General features: G+C 47.9%; 2 protein-coding genes across 5 annotated transcripts in view; one reads left to right on the top strand and one right to left on the bottom strand.

Annotated features, from left to right (window-relative positions):
* The window catches only part of exo5 (exonuclease 5), a 449,516-nt gene that overhangs the window by 46,815 nt on the left and 391,244 nt on the right, over positions 1-11,457 (top strand). The gene's annotated exons all lie outside the window — the stretch shown is intronic.
* Positions 1-11,457, bottom strand: part of LOC144501264 (rap1 GTPase-activating protein 2-like) — a 361,906-nt gene that overhangs the window by 9,047 nt on the left and 341,402 nt on the right. The window lies entirely within an intron of this gene.

Genomic DNA, 11,457 nt, shown 5'->3' with positions numbered 1-11,457 from the left:
TTGCGCAGCACCCTTTATACCCCGTTGGGTTTCGCGCCCCTTTTGGCCATTGCCAATCAATCGATCAGGACTTGATCACGCTGATCGATAAAGTCCAGTCGGGTGCTGCCACACCAATCTCTGGGTGTGTCCCCAATAAGAAGTTTAACAACGCCAGGTTAAAGTCCAGCAGGCTTATTTGGTAGCAAAAGCCACACCTCATGTGTCCCCAATAGCCATACCTGCAGGTGCTGGAGGCACGTAGGTCACATACCTTCCCAAATAAGGGGTTGAGGCGCCCCTATGTCTGGTAAACAACCCAGTTTGACCAGAAGGTGTCCTTTGTCCTGGAGATGGCCCATATCCTGTGTATTCCGGCTCCTGCAGCTGCAGCCTCTTTATCTCTGTCCAATTTATTTTGCGGCTGCAGCCTGTCTGTTTCTTGTCCAATTATCCCAGCATGCTCTTGCAAACCACCATCTTAGGTGGCCTGTCTGGCCACACCTTCCATTCTTTCAACAGACAGACAATCCAGTGGGATCCATTCCTAGTCTGTGATCCTCTCCGTTCTATTTCTCACCCAGTCGGGTATTTTAGATAAAGATGGTGATTGGCTCCACGGTCCCACCGGAGTCTGCTACAGTCTGAGCTTTCCTCCCAGCCTTCATGGTGTTGATCAGGTGGAATTTTGTTGGAATTTGGGGTATTTTGTATTTTTTTTTGCAGCAGAGTTTTTCACACAGGAGTTTTTGCACGTCACTGCTGGTATGTTTACCCGGTGCTCCTGGTTACCACTTGGACATCCTGCCTAAAAATGAGAGCGTTTGACAGCTGCCCATTTGGATTAATTGTGGTCATGCGACAACATTTTTCTGACTGTCCACGGTGGCACAGTGGTTAGCACTGCTGCCTCACAGCTCCAGGGGCATGGGTTCGATTCCGGCCTCGGGCGACCGTTTGTATGGTCTGCCCGGGTTTCCTCCGGGTGCTCCGGTTTCCTCACACAGGCCTGAACAGGTGCCGGAGTGTGGCGGCTAGGGGAATTTCGCAGTAACTTCATTGCAGTGTTAATGTGAGCCTTACTTGTGACTAATAAATAAACTTTAACACTCCAAAGATGTGCAGGTTAGGTGGATTGGCCATGCTAAATTGCCCCTTTAGTGTCCCGAGTAGTAATTAGCCATGTGTGGGGTTATGGGGATAGGGCGGGAGAGAGGGCTTGGGTAAGATGCTCTGTCAGAGAGTCGGTGCAGACTCGATGGGCCGATTGGCCTTCTGCTCTGTAGGGATTCTATGATTCTCCCTTGGTGTTCGATCACCGCTTCCTCTGACTGTGAAATTCCAACATTTTATTGGCTTTGCTGGTTGGATCTGCTGGGTTTTAAATCTCCCGGGACTCCCAGCTCCTGTTAACTTTCATCTTTAGCTACTTTGACATCTTTCATGGACTGAGGTTCGCTCTGCGTTGTACTTTGCACTCTTCAGCATTAAACCTCACAGCCCATTCTCACATGTTGTCTTTCCTGAGCTGTCTGCTAAGACTGTCATTGACTCCTTCCAGCTTGGCATCATCTGCAAGGGTCCTGAACCCAGGTTACTGATGTTATATATGTATGTTGTAGGGGGGGGTGTTGAGGTGTGTACTGCCGTCTAAGGGGCTGCAAGATATAGAACTTGGGGCTATTGGGACCAAAGGGTATGGGGAGAAAGCAGGATTAGGCTATTGATTTGGATGATCAGCCATCATCGTAATCATAGAAATCATAGAAACCCTACAGTACAGAAAGAGGCCATTTGGCCCATCGAGTCTGCACCGACCACAATCCCACCCAGGCCCTACCCCCATATCCCTACATATTTTACCCACTAATCCCTCTAATCTACGCATCCCAGGACACTAAGGGGCAATTTTAGCACGGCTAATCAACCTAACCCGCACATCTTTGGACTGTGGGAGGAAACCGGAGCACCCGGAGGAAACCCACGCAGACACGAGGAGAATGTGCAAACTCCACACAGACAGCGACCCAAGCCAGGAATCGAACCCAGGTCCCTGGAGCTGTGAAGCAGCAGTGCTAACCACTGTGCTACCGTGCCGCCCCTACGGCAGAGCAGGCTCGATGGGCCGAATGGCTTCCCCTTGCTCCTACCTTCCTGTGACCTCTGAGGTGTGGCTAGCCCCTCCCAGGGTGGACCCTAATTAAGCAGTCTAGGTCCTGACTGTGGCACAGTGTTTATTTATTAGTGTCGCAAGTAGGCTTGCATTAACACTGCGATGGAGTTACTGTGAAAATCCCCCAGTCGCCACCCTCCGCCGCCTGTTCGGGTTACACTGAGGGAGAATTTAGCAGAGCCAATGCACCTAAACAGCACGTCTTTCAGAATGTGGGAGGAAACTGGAGGAAACCCACGCAGACAACGTACAGACTCAGCAAAGACAGTGACCCAAGCCGAGAATCGAACCCGGGTTCCTGGAGCTGTGAGGCAGCAGTGCTAACCGCTGTGCCACCGTGACGCCCTAATAAAAATCCATGAAAATACTCCCGCAATATCAACTTAAAATTCGCCCTGAAGTGCAAAAGGCACATTGTTGGACTGTAGAGTTAGTTATTGGCGCTGTGAGGCAGCTGTGCTAACCACTGTGCCACTGTGCACACCTATAATTAAGTATTCCCAGTGTTCAAGTTAAGAAGCCCACTTTGTGGTTCTTCCGCATCTTACCTCGATAAGTACACCCATAATAATTGGTGACAATCGTTTGACTGTAAACTCGACTTCGAATGGGTTTCAGAGGCAGCATCTTTTGTGACAGGGGAACCTGGCTGCAATACAGCAGGGGACCAGCAGGGGGTGGGCTTTACAAGCTCTCATAGCTTTTCCCATTCTTGTTTTGCAGATGTGATGATATTTAGGGAAGATTTTCTGCGCTGTCTCACTGTTCTGCTGTCTCCAATGGAAAATCTTTCACTTGCTTAGTTAAAGCCATTTGCTTCCCTGTGTATGCTGCTCATTCTGACACAACTACAATTCGTCACAAAGGGGATGTATAAGTGGTAAAGAGGGCTTTAGCCATTCTCTGATGTAATGGGTTAAATGATACCTTGTTCTTATTGACTTTGTAAGCGTCATGGGCTATGCGCACTCTTTTAATTCTGTATTTCCTGGGTTTCACAGGATAAATGCACTGGTTCTGTGACGCCCCAGATTTAGCAATGATATGAGGGTAAAGGGTGGCACAATAGTTGAGAATCATAGAATCCCTACAGCGCAGAAGGAGGCCATTCGGCCCATCAAGCCTGCACCGACAACAATCCCAACCGGGCCCTATCCCCATAACCTCAAATATTTACCCTGCTAATCCCTCTAACCTACGCACCCCGGAACATTAAGGGTCAATTTATCACGGCCAATGCACCTAACCCACACATCTTTGGACTGTGGGAGGAAACCGGAGCACCCGGGGAGGAAACCCACGCAGACACGGGGAGAACGTGCAAGCTCCACACAGACAGTGACCCAAGCTGGGAATCGAATCCGGATCACTGCCTCTGTGAGGCGGCAGCGCTAACCACTGTGCCACCATGCTGCCCTGCTGCCACAAAGCGCTAGGGACCTGGGTTCGATTCTGGCCTCTGGTCACTGTCTATGTGGAGTTTGCACGTTCTCCCCGTGTCTGCGTGGGTTTCCTTCGGGTGCTCCGGTTTCCTCCCACACTCCAAAGATGTGCGGGTTAGGTGCATTGGCCATGCTAAATTGATCCTAGTGTCAGCGGGGTTAGTAGGATGGGGTTACAAGTATATGGCTTAGGTAAGATTGTTGTCAGTGCAGACTCGATGGTCCGAATGGCCTCCTTCTGCACTGTAGGGATTCTAAGATTCTATGTTAGAATGATCAAGTCTCTAGTCATTTAATTCTTAATGAATAATTATTTGTCATCAATATCATTTTTTAAATTGCTGTTCTTGCCAATCTTGCCAGTTGACACTTCAGTGTTGTACTGTCGGAGTGCTGCACTGTTGGAGCTGTCAGCTTTGAGATGAGACCTTAGATTTTGGGTGGGTCTACTATATCCCATGTATTCAAAGAAGGATAGAGGAGTTTGCCCTAGGGTGCCGTTCCACATTTATCCCTCAAGCAACATAATTGAAACAGATGAATTGGTTTTACTTATCTCAGTATTGTTTGTGGGACCTTACTTTGTATCTGCAGATACCCTGGGAACACCACCACCTGCAAGTTCCCGTCCAAGCCATTCACCATCCCGACTTGGAAATATATTGCCGTTCCTTCGCAGTCGCTGGGTCAAAATCCTGGAATTCCCTCCCTAACGGCATTGTGGGTCAACCCACAGCACGTGGACTTCAGCGATTCAAGGAGGCAGCCCACCACCACCTTCTCAAGGGCAACTAGGGATGGGCAATAAATGCTGGCCCAGCCAGCGACGCCCATGTCCCACGAATGAATAAAAAAAAACTTTGCGAAAATTGGCTGCTGAATTTGCCTGAGTTTTAATAGTGACTACACTTCTCAAAAATAGTGAATAATTGCAAAATACCTAGGGATGTTCTGAAAGGTGCTATATAAATGCAAGTTCCTTCATAACAGAGGGGCCACAGGTTGGACTGATGTGGGAAATGGAGAATTTCCACAGCGGTGCACTAGGGGGCGGGCTTCTGAGGTAGGAGCTGAGTTTGGAGTCAAATTGAGGGAGTGCAGCTTTAGCCTTCCCCAGACTGTGAGAACTCGGTGATAACATCGGCACCATGAAGTGGAACGGTGACATTTTTTTCCTTCATTCTTTTCACAGGACGTGCACTGCAACACGGCCAGCATTTGTTGCCCAAAACTGAGTGGTTTGTTACTCTATTTTAGTGGGCTGTTAAGAGTCAACCACATGACTGTGGGACTGGAGTCACGTGTCGGTCAGACCAGGTGAGGACGGCAGATTTCCTTCCCTAAAGAATGTTAGTGAACCCAGTGGGGTTTTTTAATGACAAAATATGATAGTTTCATGGTCACCATTACTGAGACTGGTTTTCAGTTCCAGATTTATTCATTGCTGGAGTGGTGGGATTTGAACCCAATCTCTCGAGGATCAGCCTAATGACATTGCCAGTTGCGCCATCAATTTCCCTTGTTTAAGGTTTATTTATTAGTGTCACAAGTAAGGCTTACAGTAACACTGCAATGAAGTAACCATGAAAATCCCCTAGTCCCCACACTCCGGCACCTGTTCGGGTACACTGAGGGAGAATTTAGCATGGCCAATGCACCTAACCAGCATTACTTCTAGACTGTGGGAGGAAACTGGAGCACCTGGAGGAAACTAACGCAGACACGGGGAAAATGTGCAGACTCTGCACAGACAGTGACCCCAAGCCGGGAATCGAACCCGGGTCCCTAGCGCTGTGAGGCAGCAGTGCTAAGCGCAGTGCCACTGTGCCACCCTCATCACTGTGCCACCCCGTACAAGTAATTGCCTTTAGCCAGTACGGGGATTGAACCCACACCTTGGCGTTATTGGCACGACACTCAAACCATCTGAGCTAACCGGCCAATTGCACTGTCGTAATCTCCTGTAAGAAGTTTAACAACGTAAGAAGTCTCACAACACCAGGTTAAAGTCCAACAGGTTTATTTGGTAGCAAATACCATAAGCTTTCGGAGTGCTGCTCCTTCGTCAGATGGAGTGGAAATGTGCTCTCAAACAGGGCATAGAGACACAAAATCAAGTTACAGAATACTGATTAGAATGCGAATCCCTACAGCCAGCCAGGTCTTAAAGGTACAGATAATATGGGTGGAGGGAGCATTAAACACAGGTTAAAGAGATGTGTATTGTCTCCAGACAGAACAGCTAGTGAGAATCTGCAAGCTCAGGAGGCAAGCTGTGGGGGTTACTGATAATGTGACATAAATCCAACATCCCGGTTTAGGCCGTCCTCATGTGTGCGGAACTTGGCTATCAGTTTCTGCTCAGCGACTCTGCGCTGTCGTGTGTCAACAATACACATCTCTTTAACCTGTGTTTGATGCTCCCTCCACCCACATTGTCTGTACCTTTAAGACCTGGCTGGCTTTAGGGATTCGCATTCTAATCAGTATTCTGTAACTTGATTTTGTGTTTCTGTGCACTGTTTGAGAGCACATTTCCACTCCATCTGACGAAGGAGCAGCGCTCTGAAAGCTTATGGTATTTGCTACCAAATAAACCTGTTGGACTTTAACCTGGTGTCGTGAGACTTCTTACTGTGTTTACCCCAGTCCAACGCCGGCATCTCCACATCATAATCTCCTGCACCCAGGGTAAAATAAAGAAATTACAATATTCGAAATGTATAGGATGGGGTATAGAGTATAAAAGCTGGAGTCTGATGATGCAGCTGTATAGAACGCTGGTTAGGTCACATTTGGAGTACTGCGTCCAGTTCTGGTCGCCGCACTACCAGAAGGACGTCGAGGCGTTAGAGAGAGTGCAGAGAAGGTTTACCAGGATGTTGCCTGGTATGGAGGGTCTTAGCTATGAGGAGAGATTGGGTAGACTGGGGTTGTTCTCCTTGGAAAGCCGGAGAATGAGGGGAGATCTAATAGAGGTGTACAAGATTATGAAGGGTATAGATAGGGTGAACAGTGGGAAGCTTTTTCCCAGGTCGGAGGTGACGATCACGAGAGGTCACGGGCTCAAGGTGAGAGGTGCGAAGTATAACTCAGATATCAGAGGGACGTTTTTTACACAGAGGGTGATGGGGGCCTGGAATGCGCTGCCAAGTAGGGTGGTGGAGGCAGGCACGCTGACATCGTTTAAGACTTACCTGGATAGTCACATGAGCAGCCTGGGAATGGAGGGATACAAACGATTGGTCTAGTTGGACCAAGGAGCGGCACAGGCTTGGAGGGCCGAAGGGCCTGTTTCCTGTGCTGTACTGTTCTTTGTTCTTTGTTGCCAAGAATCCATATTTGCTTTTATTTCTACTTTATAATGTTCATATTTTGAGACTGAAGTTGGGTGGGTCTGTTCTGATGTTGAAAGTGGTTCCCCCCCTGAACTATTACTGACGCTGAACTAACTCCTTTCACACTGTTAAAATCCAGTATACTCACCACTGGTGAAGTCATCAGGATTCACTGCTTAAAACATACAGACAAACAACGTCAGTTAATGCTGGTTCTTGGTAAGAGTTTGACTCGCAATCCCAAGTGGTTTGTGCCAGTTTGCATTCAATGTAAATTTTATCCTCCTGATCCTGCCCAGCGAGCTCTCTGAGGACATTCCCATAATTGATTTACAACTCCTCCGGGTCTCTACCCAAAGATTTTAAGGTACTTGTCCTTTGTCCTGTGTTTCCGAGGAAATGAATGGTGCGAAGTACTAAAATTGCCTTGTTGACTGATTTACTTTGATAACATATTTGTATTGACTGTCACAAATCCGAGGGCCCTGTGGAATGAAGGAATTAACTTGCTTCACTGAAACCTGCTCCCTCCAACAGAAAGTGTTGTGAAGGAAGCACAGATAATGGCTGGAATTCTCCCATTTCCGCCAGCCACTGGAATTCTAGTGGGGCAGTGAGTTGGGGGGTGTGGAGGGTGAACCTGTGAAGGTCCATTGAAGTTGAGCAGGAATCTCCGGTTTTCAGGCCAGCGAGGGCGGAGAATCCCACCCAAAATCTCCAAGGAAGGAAAATTCACCCAGACGTTTTCTCCGGCTGGTTCAGTTGATGGATATAACGCTGAGCATTGTGGTTTATTACTTTTGTAGGGGATCTCAAAAAATGACTAAAAACATAGGAAGGTGGTGGCGTAGTGGTATTGTCAAATCATAGAAGCCCTACAGTACAGAAAGAGGCCATTCGGCCCATCGAGTCTGCACCGACCACAATCCCACCCAGGCCCTACCCCTATATCCCTACATATTTTACCCACTAATCCCTCTAATCTACACATCCCAGGACACTAAGGGGCAATTTTAGCATGGCCAATCAACCTAACCCGCACATTTTTGGACTGTGGGAGGAAACCAGAGCACCCGGAGGAAACCCACGCAGACACGAGGAGAATGTGCAAACTCCACACAGACAGTGACCCAAGCCGGGAATCGAACCCAGGTCCCTGGAGCTGTGAAGCAGCAGTGCTAACCACTGTGCTACCGTGCCGCCCCTTCTGCACTGTAGGGATTCTATGATTCTATGTTGGAGGTGGTGTCTTCCAGATGAGACTAGTAGACTAGAATCCAGAGAGCTCTGGGGACGCGGGTTCGAATCCCACCATGGCAGATGGTGGACTTTGAATTCAATAAAAAAAAAACATCTGGAATTAAGAATCTACTGATGACCATAAATCGATTGGCGGAAAAACCCATCTGATTCACCAATGTCCTTGAGGGAAGGAAATCTGCCATCCTTACCTGGGCTGGCCTATTATATGACTCCAGACCCACAGCAATGTGGTTGACCCTCTGAAATGGAGGGCAATTAGTGATGGGCAATAAGTGCTGGACCCAGCCAGCGACGCCCACGTCCCATAAAAGATGAATAAAAAGCACAACTTGTATTTATATTGTGCCTTGAACACAGTGAAACATCTTCAATCACTGCACAGTGTTAGCAAGCAGTATTTGTGAGTGAGCCACATAAGGAGATATTGGGAACACTGCGGATGCTGGAGATCCAAACAATAAGCAGAAAGTGCTGGAAATACTCAGCAGGTCAGGCAGCATCTGTGAAGAGGGAAGCAGAGTTAATGGGCGGCATGGTGGCACTGCTGCCTCACAGTGCCAGGGACCTGGGTTCGATTCCTGGCTCGGGTCACTGTCTGCGTGGAGTCTGCACATTCTCCCCGTGTCTGCGTGGGTTTCCTCCGGGTGCTCCGGTTTCCTCCCACGGTCCAAAGATGTGCGGGTTAGGCGGATTGGTCATGCTAAATTAACCCTTTGTGTGAGGGGGATTAGCTAGGGTAAGTGCATGGGGTTATGGGGATAGGGCCTGGGTGGGATTGTGGACGGTGCAGACTTGATGGGCTGAAAGGCCTCCTTCTGCACTGTAGGATTCTATGATTTTATGGCCTCTCTCGGGTGAGATCGTAAAATCCTGCTCGAGGCCAACGGAAGTTTCTGTTATGGTAAGTTTTTGGCTAATGTTTCAAGTCTGTGATCTTTCTCCAGAACTTTTATCATAATGAGATATAGAAAACATAGAAGATAGGAGCTGGAGGAGGCCATTTGGCCCTTCGAGCCTGCTCGGCCATTCATCACGATCATGGCTGATTGGCCGACTCAATTCTCTAAGCCTGTTTTCTCCCCATAACCTTTGATTTTTTAAAAATCCAATTCAATCGAATTAAGTCCAATTCAGGGTCTCAACAAGTTGGGACATTCCCGATCCAAGCTGACAAGACAGGGCTCTCACCTCCTGTCTTGGGCTTGATCTACATGATCCAAGCTGATTGGAGTAGGCATTGCACCTCCTCCAAGGCTTGATCTCATTTGCATCTTAGCCAAAAGGCCGAGATGCCGCTTTTAAAAATTGCTTCAAATTAAGCTAAAATGTAACCTAATGGCCTCACCCAAGCACAGCAGGTCGATACTACACTTGATCTTAGCCAAAAGGTCAAGATAACCTTTGATCCCGTTCACCCCCCCCCCCGCAAGTAGAGAAAGCATAGAAGATAGGAGCTGGAATCTGGCCAGAAGCTTGGTTAAATAGATGGTTATTAAGGTGCAGCTTAATGGGGCAAAGGGAATGAGAGAAACGATTAGATTTAGGGAGGGAAATACAGAACTTAGGGTCCCAGAAACTGAAGGCATGGCCATTAGGAATGCAAATGAGGCTAGAATTGAAGCAAATAGATTATTCGTGGAGGATTTATGGATCTCTTTCTGAAACATTAGATTAGCTCATTAAGCAGAATTTCCTTCCATGTTGGAAGGCCAAGAGGTCAATCTTCCTCCTGTCCTGCCCCTGATTTCCACCCCCCACCCCCTTCATAATGAACACACAGCCCACATGTATCTGTGCAATAGTTGGAGGAGTGCGACATCACACAGAGAGGTGTTTTCCCCACCCGGACAATACTCTGCTGGTTTGGGCTGCTCCAGCCGTTGATGAACCATCCTAGTTGATACCCCAGCTGAGTGGCATGCTCCTGGAAATTCCCTCCCTGGCAGAAAAGGTGGACATTCATCATGAATTCTATTTTTCGGAGAGGAGGTTTAAACTGAAGCTCGATCCTGCTGTTCAGACAGATACTGCCAAACTGCCTGGGTTCCCAAAATCCTACTAACTGTCCTGGCTTGAGACAACTCACACCTCTTTAACCTGTGATTATCCCTCTCTCCATGCACATTGTTTGTACCTCTTAAGATCTGATTACCTGTAAAGACTCACATCCCAACCATTCTTCACATTCCAATCTGTAATTATTTTAAGAATCTACTGATAACGGTGAAACCATTGTCGATTGTCGTAAAAACCCATCTGGTTCACTAATGTCCTTTAGGGAAGGAAATCTGCTGTCCTTTCCCGGTCTGGCCTACATGTGACTCCAGACCCACAGCAATGGTGGTTGAGCCTCTGAAATGGAGGGCAGTTAGGGATGGGCAATAAGGGCTGGGCCCAGCCAGCGACACCCACGTCCCATAAAAGATGAATAAAAAGAACAACTTGTTCTTTTGTGTCTTTGCCTATATATGCCGTGTTTGTGAACTAACCTCCACTCACCTGATGAAGGAGCAGCACTCTGAAAGCTCGTGATTCTGAATAAACCTGTTGGACTTTAACCTGGTGTTGTGAGACTTCTTACTGTGCCCACCCCAGTCCAACGCCGGCATCTCCACCTCAGACAGATGTGAAAAGACACCATTCACAAGGGTGAGCAGAGGTCTCCTAGTCTACAATCCTTCCTGTACCTGCAGCTGTCATTGCATTTCCTCTTTGTGGGATCCTGCTGTGTTTCATCAGTCTATGATACTGGCCACACCTCAAGCGCAATTTACTGAACATTAAGCCTGAGTTGGTGATCATGTATTGTATGGATGCAAGCTCTTTATTACATTTGGGCACCTATCCCGTGTATATAAATGATTTTATTTCAGATTTGCAGCATTTTACACATATATAGCAGATAAAATGACCCTGTCCTGATTAAAAAAGAGAGATACTGAGTGAACTAACATGCCAACCTTGAAATATATTTTGAATGTTCTTGCAATATTGCGTGCAGTTTTGGTCTCCTTCTCTGAGGAGGGGTGGCCTAGTGGCACAGTGGTTAGCACTGCTGCCTCACAGCGCCAAGGACACGGGTTCGATTCCAGCTTTGCGTGACTGTCCGTGTGGAGTTCGCATGTTCACCCCGTGTCTGCGTGGGTTTCTTCTGGGTGCTCTGGTTTCTTCCCACAGTCCAAAGACGTGCAGGTTAGGTTGATTGGCTATGCTAAATTGCCTCTCCGTGTCCAAAGAGGTAGCTTAGGTGGATGAGTCAAGG

The sequence above is a fragment of the Mustelus asterias genome, chromosome 12 (genome assembly GCF_964213995.1).
Source record: "Mustelus asterias chromosome 12, sMusAst1.hap1.1, whole genome shotgun sequence".
NCBI classification, from domain to species: domain Eukaryota; kingdom Metazoa; phylum Chordata; class Chondrichthyes; order Carcharhiniformes; family Triakidae; genus Mustelus; species Mustelus asterias.
This window is presented reverse-complemented; position numbering and strand designations above follow the sequence as displayed.